This window comes from Mirounga angustirostris, unplaced genomic scaffold (genome assembly GCF_029215605.1).
Source record: "Mirounga angustirostris isolate CCGP_5_RB_7025 unplaced genomic scaffold, mMirAng1.0.hap1 SCAF_4, whole genome shotgun sequence".
NCBI lineage: Eukaryota > Metazoa > Chordata > Mammalia > Carnivora > Phocidae > Mirounga > Mirounga angustirostris.
In genome coordinates, this window is record NW_026991712.1 from 11,123,692 (window position 1) to 11,144,038 (window position 20,347).

Here is a 20,347-nt window from a genome sequence, read left to right on the forward strand (position 1 = left end):
ACCTATTTATAGGTTAGCTTTATTACTTTTTGCCATCTGAGCTCTCCACAGGAGCCCATGTGCACCAGGAGGCCAGGTCTGTGCCTCTTCACCATAATGTCCAGGCTAGCCCAGGGAGTGGCATACAGTAGGCATTCGATACGTGCTAACTGTATAAGGAAATGAATGTGCCTCTGTAGAGAGCAAGATGGAGTCGCTCGTGTCAAGCAATGACGTAAGCAGCCAAGGGTGGTGGGCTGGAAACAGGTATCACCAAAGCCGGCACAGACCCAGGCCGGCAGCCCTAAGGACTGTTAATCAGGAAGGCCCTGCAAACCTGGAAGAACCAGGAGCTGATAATCACTAGAACCAGAAGTCTAGAAGGACTAAAGACAGATTAAACTCCCTTTAGAAGGGAGGGCTTTTGCAGCATACTGTCAGACTCTCCAGATGCTGACTTCCCCACATCTTAACTGCATAAGAAAGGGAACACTGGTGGAAAGTTCTGCCCAACTGATCTCTGAGCATAAAAGAGACCCTCCAGTACTCGATCTTAACATGCAGTGAGCACTGAGGACTGACCCAGACCGGGCCAAGTCCACATACCAACGGCAAGTTCACGGACTGACTCTGTGTTTGGTTGGTTCACTTCCTGACCTTGTTGCTTAATGTCTGATGTGTGACTTTCTTTGTTTTGTGTGATGTGCATGAAGCCAAGTTAAACGCGTGGTGAAATGTTACTGAGTTTGGAATCCCAAGCCTGTTATAATTGTGTGAACCTTGCTTTGTGAGTGAATAAAGCTGACATTGTGGAAAGACACAACTCGTGTACACACCTTCATAGCGTGCTCCCGACAGCTTCTGATTTTTCTAATCTAACATCAGTCCAGAGAGGGGAGAGGCACTCCAAGAGAAATCCAAAAAGAAATATTCTCCCTCTCGGTCCCTTCATCTCTTCTCCACTTCACTGGGTCATGAAAGTTGAGAACAAGAATAATGCAGAACGAACTTTGAAACTAGTGTTTAAAAGGATGCCCTGAACTTTTAGAGACCAAAAAGAAAATACGTCCCAGTGGTCTAGGGCTAGGAGAAGCGGGTGAAGTTTCAATTCGTGGAAACAACCAGAAGCAAAGGATTGGAAAGCTACCATGGGATCCAATCCACAAGGCCAGAGGGCAGAGTTCTGGTGCTGAAATTGGCCATGGGGCCCTGCTATAGGCTTGTCATCACAAAGCCAGCTTAGCATGACCGCCAGGTGCTTAGCTAGCCAGCCAGCGGTCAGAGTAACTTCAACCAGGATGAAAATAATTCTGGAGGGTAGATTCTAGCCAGAAACTCTGGCCAAGTATTTTATCTAGCCAAACTGACTATCCTACAGTGTGCTTTAAAAACACACTCAAAGGCAACACTGACTTTTTAATAAATGGTGCTGGAACAAATGGGTGGGTAGCCATTTGGAAAAAAATAAAATTAGATCCATACCTCACACCATACACAAAAATAAATTCCAAAAAGATCAGAGATCTAAATGAAAGAAAGGAGAAAAAAAAGAAAGAAACCACACAAGAACTAGAAAAAAAGGTGGGTGAGTTCCATTATAACCTGGGAGTAGAAATATGTTTTCTAATTATGACTAAAAATCTAGATCCAATAAAAGAAAAAATTGATCAATTTGACCACAGAAAATTTTTTTTAACTTTTGCATGACAGAAACACCATAAACAAAGTCAAAATGCAACCAACAAAGTGGGAGAAAATATTTGCGAACTTTATCACAGATAAAGAATTAATTTCCCTAATATACACCCTTGCAAATGGGGAGAGGGAGAGACCAAAAGCGCAACAGAAAAATGGGCAAACTTGAATAGATAATTCACAAAGAAATGCAGAAATGGCCGGTAAACATTTGAAAAGACATGCAACCTCGCTCATGATTAAGGAAATGCGAATTAAAACCGTAATGAGATAATCCTGTCGCTCCTGTTGGAATGGCAAAATTTAGAAGAAGAATGACACATAGTTTTGATGAGGCTTGTGGGGAAGTCATCCAGAAGGCGTGACCACCAGTTGACCCATGAGCTGGACCTGGGTGATCGGGTGGGGGGGGTGGGGGCTCCTCACCCCTTCCCCTGTCCTTGGGATGTGGGTTCTGCTTGCCTTTCGCTCACCCAGAAGCTCCAAGGACACAGCCTTGAGATGATGGTGTGATGTTGAAAATACCTGCATGGTGTATGTATGACTGAGCACAGTGAGGGCCTCTTTATAAACTTTTAAGGTTTGGAGGGCACATGCAGGGATCCACTCATCTTGTCCCCACCCAACACAAGTCTGCTAAGTAGGTTCCCTTTGGTTATTAAAGCTGCCACCCACCACCCGGAGGGGTCTGCCTCTTTGTTCCATCTCTCCCTGCTCTGGTGTTGGAGGTTACAAACGAACAAGGCTGCAGGGAAACGGCTCACACACACTGGGGTGAGCAGGCAAACCCTCACAGCCCCGTGGAGGGCATCTGGGCAACATCTGACAAAAATACACATGTAACTGACAAATTGTTGAACACTACATTTGAGACTAATGGTGTACTATATGTTGGCTGAAAGAATTTACATTTTTTTAAAAAAGTACATATGCATTCACCTTTTGACCCAGTATCTCAGGTCCAGGGGTGGGCCCTGAAGATACACCTCCAACACCCCAGAAATCCACACGCACAAGTTGCTCTTTGCAGCCTCACCCACAACAGCTGACTGTTGGAAACAACGTAACACACACCCTGGAAGCCTGGTTGAAAACGCAGTATCTGTACACCCTAGAGTGCTCTGCGGCTGTAACAGAACAGTCCGATAAGAACGGAGTGATTTCCAGAAAATACAGTGAAGTGAAAGAAGGAAAGTGTAAGAGATGGCCGGCAGCCTTTCACGGAAGAAAGAAGGGGAGATTTAAAAAGAAACACACATATCTGCTAACTTGAGCACAAAGGATTACTGGAAGGATAAATCAGCAACTGCAGACATTAGTTACATGTAAGGGTGGGTGGGGACGGGACAGGAAGGATGGGAAAAGTTGGAGAGAAGAGATAGTACTAAGCCTTCTCAGGATTTCCCCTTTTGTGTTTTTTTTTTTTTTAATTATTTATTCATTTTGAAAGAGAGAGAGCGCAAGCATGGGGGGAGGGCAGGGGAAGAAAATCTCAAGCAGACTCTCCACTGAGCTTGGAGCTCAACGCGGGGCTCGATCTCACAACCCTGAGATCATGACTTGAGTTGAAATCAAGAGTCAGATGCTTAACCAACTGAACCACCCAGGCGCCCCCCTTTTGTGTAGCTTCTTAAAACTGGATTATGTTTCACATAATCAAGGAAAAATTTCAACAAAGTCGGGGGATAATAAGTAAAATGAGATACAAACAGAAATAAATGAACCTAACTATATTTCAGATGAATCACATAATTGAATTTAAGAAAGGCAAAAACAAAACAAAACAAAACAAAACAAAAAAACCTGGGGTAATTCCTGGACACGGTAGTTTAACTAAATGTCCTCAGGCTAAACACAAAAAGAACTGTCAAAAAATACTGAACTTCAGGTGGTGGGTTTGATTTTTTGGTTTTGTTTTCTTTTTTGTTTTGTTTCGTTTTTTAAACATTTTTAAATTTAAATTTAATTACTTAACATATAATGTATTTTTGGTTTCAGAGGTACAGGCCTGTGATTCATCAGTCTTACGTAACACCCAGTGCTCATTGCATCACCTGCCCCCCTTAATGTCCATCCCCCAGTTAACCCATCCCTCAACAGTGGTATTGGCTGGCCATTCTCCAGTGATATAGTGTGTATTCTAGGATTAAATACGTGAGACTGGGTTTGCTCACAGGCAGACAAAGAGTTTCAAATATGGGATGGGAAGACTAGAATGGACCCACTGGGGCTGAAGTGGAATGGGAGGCAAAAGTGTGAACTTGTAGTTTTATTTATTTGTTTTTAACTTGTAGTTTTAATAAAGAGTAAGAGACAGAGACAGGTCTATGCATATATGTGTATTTATATATACATATATATATACATACAGAGAGTGAGATATATATATATCACAAACGCCTATTTTTAAATATATTGTACATATTATATATAAAAAAGCAAGAGACTGTATAGTCTGGGAATTGCTAGTTTAGCCCTAACAAATAAGTTTCTTTACTGCAGTTTCTACGAGGTCTTTCATTCCCTGATGGGAACTCTGGATGCCCAGCAGGACAATATAATACGCCCCGGGTTCCAAAACTACCCGACCACGGAAACTCTCACGGGGTTGGACGCAGGACTAGCATTCATTCTAGAGGTTGAAAGCTGAGGATCTGCCCAAAGTGGGGAAAGGAGATGAATTCTCTGAGGTGTGGCGGACATTAAACGAGATCACTCTCAGACATCTTACTAGTTTTTCACTTTTCTCTTTCTCTTCTGTCCCCGATCCCCTTCTCTTTCCCTCCTTCCTGTCCTCCGGCTCCCCCATCTTGTCGCCTCAGGGAGCCGTTCCTGCTGCAGACAACTTCCCAGCAGAGTCCCTGTTAGTGCCGTGCAGAGAGTACAAATGAGCAGGCCTGCCCGCCCGAAAGCAATTAGCTTTGTGGAACTGTGGCCTTTTCTTTCCTCCCTTTGAAACCAGCTCTGCCTGAGCTCAGCACTTGGGTGACAAGTTGGATTTGATTTAAGAAGCCAAAGAAAAGAAGAAAAAAAGAAATGGAAGGCAATTAGCATGGCTTGCAGAAAATTGTAAGCTCCTCATTCTGATCTTCAGGAGGCCAGAATCCTGGCAAGGGGAGGGCAGAAGGGCCCCCCTTGTCCTTCGCCCCTACACAGAGGCTGTTTTCCTAAAGGAGGCAAAGAGCTTCTTTCTCTTGGTTTAGCTTTGTCTTGGCTGGCAAGATCTGGATCATGGGTTGCAGACTGAGCAAGCAGCTCCAATTGCTTGGGAAACCCCAGCCAATTTTAAGTGAATTTAAAGTGAGCCAAACCCAGGGGAGCCTGTGTGTTCTGACAGTTGGGGGCATGGTTAGAGAAGGGAGGGTGGACAGGAGTCCACTGTGATTTCTCATCATTCTATATCCTGCAGTGGATAATTACTCGGCCTTGCCTGCTGGTTCACTTCAAAGCTCAGTAATTCCCTACGTGGGGATGAGAAATGACTGGCCGGTCCACCCAGCAGCAGGACAAACAGAGAGGAGCCAGGCAGAGTGGTTTGAGTGACCAAGGCCAAGCCCATCGACTCCATCCCTGGGAATCACAGCCTGGTTCCACAGCCTTCCCTCCTGCTATTGCTCACAATCGCAGTAAGAGTGGCCATCTGTTGGGCCATGTGTAGACACCATGTTAAGCATATAGTGTATATCTTTAGTATATTATCCCATTTAATCCTCATAAGGACCTTTGCAAAAGAGACATTCATTTAACTAACACTGGGTATTTACCTATTGAACACATTCTATATGCCAGAAGTTGTGCTATACATCCTAGCAATATCATGATGAATTTATACATAGTGGAGGACTTAATATTCTATTCTACTGATAAGGAGACTGAAGCTCAGAGAGCTTAAGTTTTTTTTTAATCAATTTAATTAACATATAATGTATTATTAGTTTCAGGGGTAGAATTTAATGATCCGTCAGTTGCCTGTAAAACCCAGGGCTCATTCCATCCAGTGCCCTCGTTAATGCCCATCACCCAGTTACCCCAACCCCGCCATCCACCTCCCTTCCACAACCCTCAGTTGGTTTCCTACAGTTAAGAGTATCTTATGGTTTGTCTCCCTCTCTGATTTTGTCTTATTTTATTTTTCCTTCCCTTCCCCTATATTAATTTGTTTTGTTTCCTAAATTCCACATATGAATGAAATCATCTGATATTTGTCTTTCTCTGGTTGACATATCTCACTTAGCATAATACCCTCTAGTTCCATCCACGTTGTTGCAAATGGCAAGATTTCATTCTTTTTGATGGCTGAGTAATATTCCATGTGGAATATTATGTATACCACATCGTCTTTATCCATTCATCTGTTGATAGACATCTGGCTCTTTCCATAGTTTGGCTATTGTGGACATTGCTGCTATAAACATTGGGGTGCAGGTGCCCCTTTGAATCACTATGTTTGTATCCTTTGCGTAAATACCTAGTAGTGCAGTTCCTGGGTCATAGGGTAGCTCTATTTTTGACGTTTTCAGGAACCTCCATACTGTTTTCCAGAGTGGCTACACCAGCTTGCTTTCCCACCAACAGTGTAAGAGGGTTCCCCTTTCTCCGCATCCTCGCCAACATCTGTTGAGCTTAAGTAAGTTTTGATCAAGTTACTTCCATATACTCCAGCCAGTTAACAAAGGCACCACCGGGGCACCTGGGTGGCTCAGTCGGTTAAGCGTCTGCCTTCAGCTCAGGTCATGATCCCGGGGTCCTGGGATCAAGCCCTGCATCGGGCTCCCTGCTCCGCGGGAAGCCTGCTTCTCCCTCTCCCACTCCCCCTGCTTGTGATCCCTCTCTCGCTGTGTCTCTCTCTGTCAAATAAATAAATAAAATCTTTAAATAAAAAAAAAAAGACACCAACACAAACCCCTCACCTGAAGCTGTATATTGAAAACTGGAAATGTTCTATAGGAAGTGGACAATACCCTAAATATAAGCCTTTACAGCAAGTTCTTTTCTTTCAATAAGAAATTGAACTTTCCTATCATGAGGGCAGATTGTCTTGTTAAACAAGCAATGATTTGTCCATTATTTATTAATAAATGCAATAGTCAGCCAGAATTTACAGAGCAAATATAACCGGTCCAGCACAGCAACTAGGGGAAGTCCAGTGGACATAAGAACAGACAAGCTGAAGCACAAAAGCATTAAGAAAATTTTCTCCTTTGATCAGAATCACATCAGAACCCCGTCCATTCAGAATCACGAAGGGAAGTGTTAGCCCCAGAAAGGGAACTCATCTGCTCCTCAAGAGGGCCCTGTGGATGCCTCCCCAGAACCCACCCACTTCTCTTGCTTAAGAAAACAGATTTTCACAAGGTTAGCCACATCCCTGTCTCTTAGTCCATTTACTTTGGAGAAGCTGGTACCATTCCAGTTCCGATCAGGCAGCCCATTCCCTGGCCTCAGTCACCAATTCAGAGATGGGTGTAGTGTCCATCGAGACCAGTGTTACCCACTGAGGTACAGGCAGAGGTTTGCTGAGTTTCTGGAAAAGAAGCATCCTCACTTTTCTGAGGAAGTGTCTCAAAGCTGAGCTCTGTAGAAGGCAAAGCAGACAGCCTGAAACAAACAAACCAACCAACCAACCCTGAGTCTCAAGCACATCACTGAGCCCCTGAGTCAAACCAACCTGGAAGGCAGCGCTTACTTTGGATTTTCCAATAAGTACCCTTTATGATTTAAGCCTATTTTATTGGGTGACATGCCCAAAAGAACAGTCGCCAATAGGAGGCCAAACCTGTCCTCCTGTAGGTAAAGGAAACTGAGGCCCAGAGAGGCTCAATGGCAGGTTCAAGGTCACACATCCAGGGGAGGGGTCAAACTCTTTCTGGAAGTCTCCAGAAGGAAAAATAGGATTCTAGTTTGGAATTTCCCTGAAAATGGGCTTCTGATACTGATTTCCTATGGGGAAGAATATTCCCAAGTTAGAACTATCCTGTAAAAAAGCGGGAGGGTAGCGGGTAGAAGTGTTCAAGCAGAAAGATACAAACACCTGAGGACAGAGTTGCAGAAGGAATTTCGGAATGTCCTGGAGATTGCTGAGCTAAGCCTCCCTGACTGCATGGGCTGGAACAGATTTGAGAACCACCGTGCCAGGACCTGAGTCCTTTCAGTGTGGAGACTGTTTGCAGAACTAAGATAAGCACGCCAAACCTCTGACTCCAGGTCCAGGGCTCTGCCTACCACCCCACTTCTCCTAAAGAGGCCTGGTCCAGCCGTGGCTAGTGGCGTGGCTGAGAACTGGCCTGGGGAAATAGGATGGCCCTTAAGCACATGGGAAGATGCCCAATCTCATGCATCGTAAGAGAAATGCACACACACGAAAAAAAACCCACAAGTCAACAAACTGTTCCATCGACAGGGCGGAGTAGAGAGAAACACTCTCCACCCTGCTGGTGACATGTGTATCAGTGTGTGCCTTGTGGAAGATGGTTTGACAATATCAATCAGAATTGCAAATGCACTAGGCTGTAATCAGCAATCCCACTGCTAGGAATGTATCTTACAGCTACACTTGCATTGTGCAAAATAACGTGTTACAATATAACCAGTGCAAGCAATGCCTGGACTCACAAAAGATAGAAAGGTTCTAAACGTCCACCGATAGGGGACAAGGTAAATACCATGGCTCCTTCACACAATGGCTAAGGTGCAGCCAAAAGGAGGGGGAAATGAGGATACTGTGGATTATTCTGGAAAGTATTTATGTTGTTAAGGTAAAAATTCCTGGGAAGAGGAAAATGCATAATACCATGTGAAATATATTAGCTTTTAGTAAAAGGGAAGAAAATAGTATATATTCACCTGTCTTATATTTGCATAAACCCTAGAAAGAAACTGATAAATGTGACGGTAACTGCTTAGAAGTGGGGGAACTAGGGGGCTGGAAGATGAGGTGGGAGTGAAACTTTTCACTGTTTTTTTCTTTTATATTGTTTGAAAATATATACAAAAAGGAAAGTGAGTTTGGCGTCTCATAGACCTGGGTTGAAATTCTAACTACATAGACTGTTATATGTAAGTAATGTTTATTCCTTATTGTTTCTCTTAATAATAAATGATAGTGTTCATTTTAAAAGGTCACATATTGGGGCGCTGGGGTGCTTAGTCTGTTAAGCATCTAAGTTCGACTCAGGTCATGATCTCATGGTTGTGGATCAAGCCCTGCATCAGGCTCTGCGCTCAGTAAGAGTCGGCTTCTCCTTCTGCCCCTCCCTCCACTCTTTCAAATAAATAAATAAAATCTTTTAAAAAATAAATGAAAATAAAAAAATAAAAGGTCACATATAAGCCTTAAGGGGGTTATCAAGGTTCTTGGGTTTTTTTAATATGATGGAGAAAACACGGGTGAACATTGGGTAGACTTAATTCCTCCAAATGCCAGTTTCCTCAAAGGAGCATGATGGTATCTATGGGGGAGGGGGTGCGGTTTAAATGAGATGATGCTGAAAGCATTTAGCACATGGTCTGGAGCATAACAGTGCGCCACACAGAACTACACATTTCTTTCTTCTTATGAGAACTTTTCAAGATCTACTCTAAAGTAGACATCTTCTAAACCAACAAAACCATAGAGCAAAGGCATTTCCAAACTCAGTAATTGTAGCCGCCTCCATCTGACAGGTATCCCGGATGGTACAAGCTACCACCCAGGAAGAAGAAATGGAGTGAAGGTGAGAAATGCCAGAACACTGACAAGATTCTCCTGCACACCTGGCTCACAGAGGCTGGATTACACGACCAGTAGTAGATTAGAAAATCTGGCTTTGAGGAAATGTTCAAAATATTGCCAAAGGGCAAAGGGCTAGGAATCAAAATGCTCTCAGCAAACCCACAGGAGTATACCGTGTCTGCCATTTATTTGACCATAGGTCAACTCGGGTTATTTACTCAAGGAATGATTATATAAGACAAATTAAAAGGAAATCTTTTTTTTCATTTAACGGTTATTGTAGTTTTGTTATTTCCTACAGATTCATTTTTATAAAATGGATAGATTAACAGACATAGTTTCTGCCTCCTCGTCACCTCCTTGGGGAACCAGTCTCCACCAAACTGCAGGCCTTGGGTTTGGGGGGACATCGAATGGAAGGAAGCCTGTCCAGTCAGACAATTTCAGTTCCCTGGCCAAAGGGATCTTTCAGAGCTGGCATTGGACCTAAAGGTGGATAATTAGTGACAATCCTGGGACTCTGGCCAAAAGTATCATAAAACGAACCATCATCTCTTTCCAATGAGTTGACCTCGCTGGTAGACTGGGAGTTTGGGCTGGCTGGTGGCCACCTCTGCCACCTTGTGGGGAGAGCCGAGGTGGATGGTCCCAGGGGGGCGTTCTGCCGCTCTGCTGACTGCCCAAAGCGTCTTCAGCCAAGGTTTCTTGGATGCCAGCAGACACGGGAGGCTGCCCATCCAACCCCCATGACGGCCCAGAAACGCCAGCGAGTTAACACCTCCAGGTATCACCTCAACCAAGGGGAGAAGAAGCCAAGGATACATGTCAGTAGTTCTGGGCGAAATTCTCGGGCAGACAACTCTGAGATGCTTTCTTAATGCTCCTCGGAAGGTCTGGGTCAGAATCAAGCCCCCATTGCCCATAGCAGCGATTTTGATAACATGCCTATGTTAGGGTTCTCTGGAGAGCCCTATCTATAGTGAGAGAGATTTATTTGAAGGAATTGGCTCATGCAATTGTGAGAACTGACAAGGCCAGAATCTACAGAGCAGGCCAGAAGGCTGGAGATGCAAGTAAGAGATGCTGCTGCAGTCTTGAGTCTGAAATCCACAGGCTGGAAACTCAGTGGGTTTTTTGTGTTGCAACCTGGAGGTAGGGTTTCCTCTTTGGGAAACCTCAGACTTCGCCCTTAAGGCCTTCAACTGACTGGATGAGGCCCACCCACATTATGGAGGTGAATATGCATTTTTCAAAGTCTACGGATTTGAACATCAGTCACGTGTAAAGAATACCTTTGGGGGGGGGCGGCACCTGGGTGGCTCAGTGGTTAAGCGTCTGCCTTCGGCTCAGGTCATGATCCTGGAGTCCCAGGATCGAGTCCTGCATCAGGCTCCCTGCTCAGCAGGAAGCCTGCTTCTCCCTCTCCCACTCCCCCTGCTTGTATTCCCTCTCTCGCTGTGTCTCTGTCAAATAAATAAATAAAATCTTTATAAAAAAAAGAATACCTTTAGGGGTGCCTGGGTGGCTCAGTCATTAAGTGTCTGGGATCGAGCCCCATGTCGGGCTCCCTGCTCCGCGGGAAGCCTGCTTCTCCCTCTCCCACTCCCCCTGCTTGTGTTCCCTCTCTTGCTGTGTCTCTCTCTGTCAAATAAATAAATAAAATCTTTATATAAAAAAGAAGAATACCTTTAGGGGTGCCTGGGTGGCTCAGTCATTAAGTGTCTGGGATCGAGCCCCGCATCAGGCTCCCTGCTCCGCGGGAAACCCGCTGCTCCCTCTCCCACTCCCCCTGCTTGTATTCCCTCTCTCGCTGTGTCTCTGTCAAATAAATAAATAAAATCTTTATTAAAAAAAAAAGAATACCTTTAGGGGTGCCTGGGTGGCTCAGTCATTAAGTGTCTGGGATCGAGCCCCGCATCGGGCTCCCTGCTCAGCGGGAAGCCTGCTTCTCCCTCTCCTGCTCCCCCTGCTTGTGTTCCCTCTCTTGCTGTGTCTCTCTCTGTCAAATAAATAAATAAAATCTTAAAAAATAATAATAATAATACCTCTAACGCCACACCAAGACTACTGTTTGACCAAACAACTGGGCACCTTAGGCCAGCCAAGTTGACACATAAAGTTGACCAGCACAATCCTCTTAGACTGGCTTTTCCTCCTTCACTCTTCTCCCCACTCCCTCACTCCTGGTCCCCGAAATTACTTCCCAGATAAACAGCCTGCCCTCAAGTTCTTGTCTCCAGGTTCTGCTTTAAGGGGAGCCCAGCACACATCATGTAGAAGACAACTGGTCATCTTCCCTGGCTCCAACTCTTGATAAATTTGGCTATTTAACCATTTCACACTTCTTTCCAGTGGCTTTCAAAAGCACTTTGATGGGCGCCTGGGTGGCTCAGTTAGTTAGGCGACTGCCTTCAGCTCAGGTCATGATCTCAGGGTCCTGGGATCGAGTTCCGCATCAGGCTCCCTGCTCCTTGGGAGCCTGCTTCTCCCTCTGCCTCTCTCTGTCTCTAATGAATAATAAATAAAATCTTAAAAAAAAAAAAAAAGCACTTTGATAATATACATGTAGCATAACTATATACAAAGTGGCATTATGTACGTGAGGCCTACCGTCTACAAATACGGTGACTGGAAAAGCGGGTGAGTCCTACAGGCTGCCATGGTCAGAAAAGGTTTTAAGAAGGAGGAAAATAATTTTTTGAAGATTTATTTCTTTATGTGAGAGAGAGAGAGAGAGCATGCGTGCCTGAGCCGGGGGTGGGGGGTGGAACAGACGGAAGGAGAGAGAGAGAGAGAATCTCAAGCAGAATCCCCACTGAGCACAGAGCCCAACATGGGTGCGATCCCAAGACCCTGAAATCATAACCTGAGCTGAAACCATGAGTCGGAGGCTCAACTGACCGAGTCACCCAGGCGCTCAAGGAGGAAAAGTTTTTATCCGGCACTTGCAAGATATGGACAACCCAGACAGGTGGAGAAGGGAGGGAAGGTGCTTCCTGAAGATAAGGGGCCACACAACAATAGCTAGCATTTAGTGAGCACATAATACATGCTAACCATTCCTATCAGCCCTGTTCGTGGGTTACTTCATCTAATCCTCATAATAACCTTGTGAAATATGCATATTATTTACACCTGAGACAGACGAGAGAAGTTTAAGGACCTTGCCCAAGGTCCCATGGAGCTGGGATTCAGACTCAGCATCTGACACCAGGTCCCACACTGGAAACCACTATCCTCCACCCTCCTCACAAGGTTACAATGTGTTTCTTCTGAGCTGAGATGAGGACCTAGGTTTTTAGTTTTGTTTTAGTTGTGGTAAAATACGCATAACATAAAATTTACCAACTTCACCATTCTTAAGTGTAAAGTTCAGTAGGGTTAAGTATATTGGTGTCGTCCTACTTCCAGAATCTCCAGAAATTTTCCATCTTGCAAAACCGAAACTCCATACCCCTTAAACAACAACCCCTCATTTCCTGCTCTGCCAAGAAGTCCCTGACCACCCCCTTCTACTTTCTGTTTCTGTGAGTTTGATTACTCTGGACATCTCAGAAAAGTGACATCATACAGTATTTATCCTTTTGTGTCTGCTTTTTTTCACATAGCATGATGTCTTGAAGTTTCATCCACACTGGAGCATGAGTCAGAATTTCCCTCCTTTTTAAGGCTAAATAATATTCTGTTGTACGTATCTACCACACTTTGTTTATCCATTCATTAGCTGATGAACACATGGGTTGCTTCCACCTTTTGGTTATTGTGAATAATACTGCTACGAATCTAGATATGCAAATATCTGTGAAAGACCCTCTTACAGTTCTTTTGGATATATGCCCGGAAATGGAATTGCTAAACTGTATGACAAAATTCTATTTTTAATTTTTTGAGGAACCACCATACTGTTTTCCACAGCAGTTATACCATTTTACATTCCCACCTGCAGGGCCCAAGGGTTTCCATTTCTCCACATCCTCAGAGGAGCTAGGTTTGGCCCCTTCTGAATTTGATATGAAGGCAGGGAATCTGCATGGAACTGTCCAAGAGACAGCCGGAGATACTGAGCATCACTCAGGTGATAGGACGGGATAGCTGACACATGTGGGATTTATCCAACAAACAGGGAGAGACACCATGAAAGAGAAATGAGTTCACTGAGACAGCGGAGGGAGGAGAGCAGGAGGTGAGGACGACACCTTGGGGAATGGCTCAGTTAGGTGGCACGTTAATTCACAAATAGCAGCTGCTAATTGTTTTTTAAAGTTCATTCTCTAAGTTAAACATTCCCCTGCAATTCCCGGATTTGTTCAGCAAACGCTTTTGCATAAAATAAATGCTATCTTATCTCTGATGGAGTTAGCCAAAATCAAAATTAGAGACTTCAGTGATCGTTAACTGCTGTCGAGCTTTTCATTTTTCATATATGTAATCCTTATAACCACCCCATGAGGTAGATGTTAGTATTTGTACTAGAGTCCTTGAGGCAGGAGGCAAAGCATTGAGTGTGTCAGGTGGAGGGACCAGCTCTCCTGGTCTTATTGCAAACTCCCACCCAGGTGGGGGAATTAGAAGGGAATGATCAGATGTAGGGCACTGAGAATGATGTGTTTGCTAGTTGGCAGGGACGCTGTGCATTTAAAGTATATGCAAAAAGATTAGTGGTTGGGGACACCTGGGTGGCTCAGTCTGTTAAGCATCTGACTCTTGATCTCACCTCAGGTCTTGATCTCAGGGTCATGAGGTCAAGCCCCGTGTTGGGTCCCATGCTAGTCATAGAGCCTGCTTAAAAAAAAAAAAAAAATCAGTGGTTGTCAGGGATTTGCGGAGAAGGAGGGATGAGTAGGTAGAGAATAGGAAATTTTTAGGGCAGAGAAACTATTCTGTGTGATACTGTGATGATAGATACAAGTCACTGCACATTTGCCAAAACCTTTAGAATGAACAACATAAAGAGTGAGCCCTAATGTAAGCTATGCACTTTAGTTAGTAATTAGTAACAACTAGCTTAGTCTTGTAAGTGGTGGAGCCGGGACCCAAACTGAGATCTTCTGATACTAGAGTCTATATTCTTTCTCTGATTTCATGCCACTTCACTAAAGAAATAAGGTCTTCTTTGATATTTAATTTTTTTTTCTAACTTCTGAAGTTTCTAGTTCTCTAACCATTAAATAGAAGTCGATTTACAGTGTCCATGTGTGGGCATGTGCATATATGATAACATTTGAGTCTCCTTCAGCCAGATCATATGGCCTTGCAGCATCTCAAGTGACACGTTTACTGTGGGGCAGAGCTAGCCCTACACAGGATCACTCCAAGAAACACACCAGGAAAACCAAAGCTAATGTGAGAACTAGGACATTGAATCAGATAGGGATACCCAGGGCTTTATGTCCTTAAAGAGAATGATCTTTTTGTTTGTGGAGGAAGAATATAATGGATTCTGTCATAGAATAAACATTTACAGAGATCTTGGGACATGGATGAGTAAGACAGTTCTCGCCCTCCAGCAGATCACTGTCTCAAGGGTGGGGTGGGTAAGGTGAGTTAACATGATTGTGTGCAGGGGCAATACTCAAAATATCTTCCAACTGGAAGAGCATGGAAGCCAGCCAATATGAATGGATACTCAACCACCCAGAACACACTGCAGCCATAAATAAGCTACCTGGACATACCCATGCGTATTAGTCAGCTCAGGCAGTCCTCACAAAATACCATAGACCTGAAGGCTTAAACAACAGAAATCTATTTTCTCACAGTTCTGGAGGCTGGAAAGTCCAAGATTAAGATTTGGTTCTGGTGAGAGCATTATTCCTGGCTTGTAGATGGATGCCTTCACACTATGTGCTCACATGGTGGGAAGAGAGAGAACTCTGGTGTCTCTTCCTCTTTTTCTAAGGGCACCAGCCCTATCATTATAACCTCATTTCACCTTAATTACCTCCTAAAGACAAAGACCCTATCTCCAAACTCATTAAGGGTCAGGGCTTTAACATATGAATTTGGCAGGGGGACATAATTCAGTCTGTGGCTCCATGTAATACAGAAAATATTTTTTTATTGTTAAAAATTTATTCATTTATTTTAGAGAGAGAGAGTGTGTGTGTGTGTGTGTGTGAGTAGGAGGGATGGGCAGAGGGAGAGAGAATCTCAAGCTGACTCTGTGCTGAGTGCGTAGCCTGACACAGGGCTTGATCTCATGACCCTGAGATCACAACCTGAGCCAAAACCAAGAGTTAGATGCTTAACTGACTGAGCCACCCAGGTCCCCTGGTGAGGACATCTTATAAGAGAGGATATTGAAGATGGTTTTGAAGGGTGAGTAGAAGTGGGCTAAGAGGAAAAAAGCAGAGGAAGGGCTTTCCAAAAAATTGGACAAGCATATGCAAAGACAAGTTGCTGTGACAGGATGGGGTACATTTAGAAAATGACAAAACTATGACAAGGCTGGAGTGAGAAGTAGGTACGAGGGAGCAAATGAGACAAAAACCAGCTTGAAGGCCCCGTGTGCCATGCTAGGGAGTGTGAATATTATCTGAAGGCATTTGGAAGACCACAGAGGATTATTAGGTGTGATTTCTTATGTAATTCAATAATGTCAACACAGACAATGATTTCCTATTCACATATCCTGGAATAAAGAATACAATTTTATCTCATTTTTTTCTCTCCTTTCTTCATTAATAATATTCTCTGGGGGGCACCTGGGTGACTCAGTCGGTTAAGCGTACAACTCTTCGTTTCGGCTCAGGTTGTGATCTCAGGGTCATGAGATCAAACCCCAAGTCGGGCTCTGCGCTCAGCACGGAGTCTGCCTAAGATTCTCTCTCCCTCTCCCTCTGCCCGTCTCTCCCACTCACGCATGCACTCTCTCTCTCCCTCTAAAATAAATAAATCTTTAACCCCCCCAAAAATTTTCTCTATTACAAAAGTAATACAAGTTTACTCATTCCCTTTTAAGATATAAGACATGATGCATAAATAGTACTGTGTTTGGGAGGTTTTTTAATTTTTTTGATAAACAAATCTCTGCTCAGAAAGAATGCAGAGCTAAAGCCCTATACATAGCAGAGTGCAAAAAGCCAAGTTGGCTGGTTAAACGGGATCGAGGGGACAAGTGTCCCACACTGTCAGCTTCCCCTCCCCCTCACATGCTGAGACTCCTCCAAGGAACTCAAGGGCTCCATACACATCATTTGTAAAAGTCACTACCCAAAATGGATTTGCTCTTCTAAGGAAAGAAGCTGATTTCTTCAAATAATAACAATCCTTCGTAATGACCAAGACATGGCTCACGGAGCATAAACCAAAGCACTCTAGAGGAAATGACTTCTGTTAGCATCACAACGACTCTAGAAAGTTCAGTGACATTGTTATCCCCATTCACAGATGAGGAAACTGAGGCCTGATGACGTAAAGTAATTTGCCCGAGGTCACACAGCTAGCAGGTGGAGAAGCCAGGAGGTGAAGCCAGGCAGGCTGCCTCCAGAGCGGGTGTTCTGGGCTGCTATGCTCCACCACCTGGCCCATTAGGTACTGACTTCGTACCAGACACGGTGCTAGGCTCTCTGGTAGGATTTGTCTAGGAAATAGTTTGGGTAAGAAAAAAATAAGATCGGGGCGCCTGGGTGGCTCAGTTGGTTAAGCGACTGCCTTCAGCTCAGGTCATGATCCCAGAGTCCTGGGATCGAGTCCCGCATCGGGCTCCCTGCTCTGCGGGGAGCCTGCTTCTCCCTCTCCCACTCCCCCTGCTTGTGTTCCCTCTCTCGCTGTGTCTCTCTCTGTCAAATAAATAAATAAAATCTTAAAAAAAAAAGAAAAAATAAATAAAAAAATAAGATCGGAAAGTTAAATATACTCTTCCCTAGCACAGCCCCTGGAACAGAGCAGACTTTCAAGGAACTTTGCTGAAAGAATGAATGAATGAGCTTATTCTCATTTTCCCAAATTGGTGCCCCACCACCTTCCCTTTGGATAAAAAAGCCTTTTGCCCTCACTGGACTCCAAGTGAATCTGTACTATCCACTGGGTGCAGTATATGAATCTCCCAGGGCTGCCATAACAAAGCACCATCAACTGGGTGGCTCACAACAACAGAAATGTATTCCTTCACACTTCTAGAGGCCAGTGACAAGAGACCTAGGACCATCTTTTGTTCTGATATTTGGTCTCTGACCCTGCTTCCTGACACAGAGCTCCTAAATGCCTTAGAATTTCCTAGGTGAGAGGAGTGGCTTTTGTTTAATGAGGTGACTGTTGGGGCACTCCTGGATAGCTTCAGGACAGGGCTGGTCACCAAAAGACCAAGCTACAAATAGAAGCTCAGAAGGGGAGAGAGGCTGGAGACTGAGTTAATGATCAATCACGCCAATGGGATGAAACCTCCATAAAAATCCCAAAAGTGTGGGATTCAGAGAGCTTCCATGTTGGTGAACAAATCCTGGGGCAGGATTTGTGCTGGGAAGGTAACGCATATCACCTTGCACTTGCAACTGTCGTCTGAGGTGAGGGGGAGGGCAGTCTTGTGGGACTGAACCCTTAACCTGTGGGGTCTGCACTAACTTCAGTTAGTGTCAGGACTGAACTGAATGCCAAGACACCCAACTGGTGTCTAAGAATTGCTCGGTATGGAAAACCCACACGTCAGGTGTCAGAAGTGTTGAGAGTAAAGGAGAAATTCAGGAGTGTTGTTTCCAATCCAGCATCTGGGAGATGGAGTTAAAAACAAGAAATGAAAAAAAACAAACAAAACAAAAAACAAGAAATGGGCCCAAAATGGAGTCGCTTATGCTTGGCCCAAGTCACCAAACTGAGACTTAATTATAGTTTCAGCTCTCCCAGAAATGGAATCCTAAACCAGTTACTCAGGAATCACCTGATCAGCACTATTAGGTGATCTGCCTGATAGATCCCTGTCCTTCCCTAAAGGAAAGTAACCTTGCAGTAACCAGCCACTCTTTTGCCTAGTATAACTTCCTCGTTCCCACTCCCTTCTGCCTATAAAAGTCTTTCATTTTATACAGCTCCTCGGAGCTCCTTTCTGTCTGCTAGATTGGACGCTGCCTGATTCAAAATGAGTGTTTTTGCTCAAATAAACTTAAAATTTTTAATATGCCTCAGTTTCTCTTTTAACAATGGGAATAATAATCATTGCTACCTCATTTCTTGTCATGAAGAATAAATGAGTACCGACACCAAAAGGACTTAGAACAGCACTTAGCACAGAGGAAACACTTTATAAAGGTTTGCTACCGTCCCTGCAGGACAAGCTCCCAGCCATCATGCTATTAGGCCACAGTTTTAATTTCCCATCCTGAAAATGAAAAAGAACAATAAATGTCTTCCTTTGTTCTGCTAAATTGAGAATGCATTGTTCAGGGTTCACCAAAGCCAACTGACTCTACAGATACAAGAAGTTGGAATCAATAATAATAATAATACTCATTAATAATCGAGTAATTAGCAAAATTGCCATATATATGTCTAGGCATCTATGTGTATTGAAATAAAATGACAAATATAGACCCAAACATGGTGACCCAGCATAGAGGAACCATGACGAAATTAAGAATAATACTTGATTTTATTTCATATTCTTTCGCTTTTTTTTTTTTTTTTTTTAGTTCTCCCTAATGAGACTGTATTCATTTCTGAATCATAAAAGTAGCCATAAAAGTTGTTATTTTTAAAAGTAAGCTCTGGGCAAAGGATCTGTAAGCCCAAAGGATACAGAAATGCACCCACGTCCTTTCTACTCTTCTTTAATCTCAGGACGCGCCCTGAGAAATGAGGAGCCTCCCAGTCTTCACCATTGTCCCAACGCGAGATCACAGAGCAGTGACTCAGAAGCAGCTTCTGACACCAGCCAGCGCCTGAGTCAGGCAAGAACAGGAGGGCTGAGAGCCTCAGCAACCAGCCAGCTCTGCAGAGAAGCGTCACTCTCCAAACCCGGGCGGGGCACATCGGGAGAGCTGACCTTGAACCCTGCAAGGCCAGACTCACCTAATTAATGATATTAATGGCAAGGAGGGAGCTAAGCCAACAGGCAGGCAGAACACATTATAGAATCGAAGAATATCCAAGCTTAGAAACCCCCGAGTCCAGCTTCCTCATTAGGTTGCTGCACCTGCAGGAGAAATCGAAAGCTCTCCGTTTGCTTCAGCTCCCCCACGGAGCCTTGCATAAAGCCGGGGACACAGGAAATGCTCTGCTTGGATTATTTTAATCAATATCTCTTGTTTTCCTTCCTCAGCATCTATTGTTCCTTTTCCTGGGAAAAATCCCCCAGATTGCATTTGAGAAACCTCCCCTTCCCCACTCTCGGTGGGCCTGTCAATCAAGGTGAGCTTCCTGCCCCTGCCCAGGAGGCGGATGGACACTGAGCCCAGGCTAAGCCATTTGGATGCTCTACGCCTTGAACAGGATGCATTGCATTCCCCTTAACAAGACTTTCCATGGACTCCAGTGTTACCCAAATCGCTGGAGCTGCAGTGGTCCTTATCCTTTTGGAGACCGGGTTCTGCAGCTTGTCTCCACGTCTGAGAGCTCCCCAATATCCTTCCGATAAAGTTCTTTTTTTTGTTTAAGGAAGCCAGAGCTCTATTTCTGTTGCTTGCATCCAAAGAACCCAAATTTTGCTGTTCCGCATCACAAAGAAACTTAAATAATGAGAATAATTAGCATTGATTTGTTACTATTTTACCACACCTTTGCCTTTTCTGGATGTAGTGCAAACCAGCAGCTCTTAGAGGGGTTCAGTGCCTTGCTCCAGGCCGCACAACTACTAAATAACCAGAGTATGGCTTCAAACTATGTATTTATTTATTTATTTAAGATTTTTATTTATTCAGGGGCACCTGGATGGTGCAGTCAGTTAAGCGTCTGCCTTTGGGTCAGGTCATAATCCCAGGGTCCTGGGATGAGCCCTGCATCGAGCTCCCTACTCAGTGGGGAGTCTGCTTC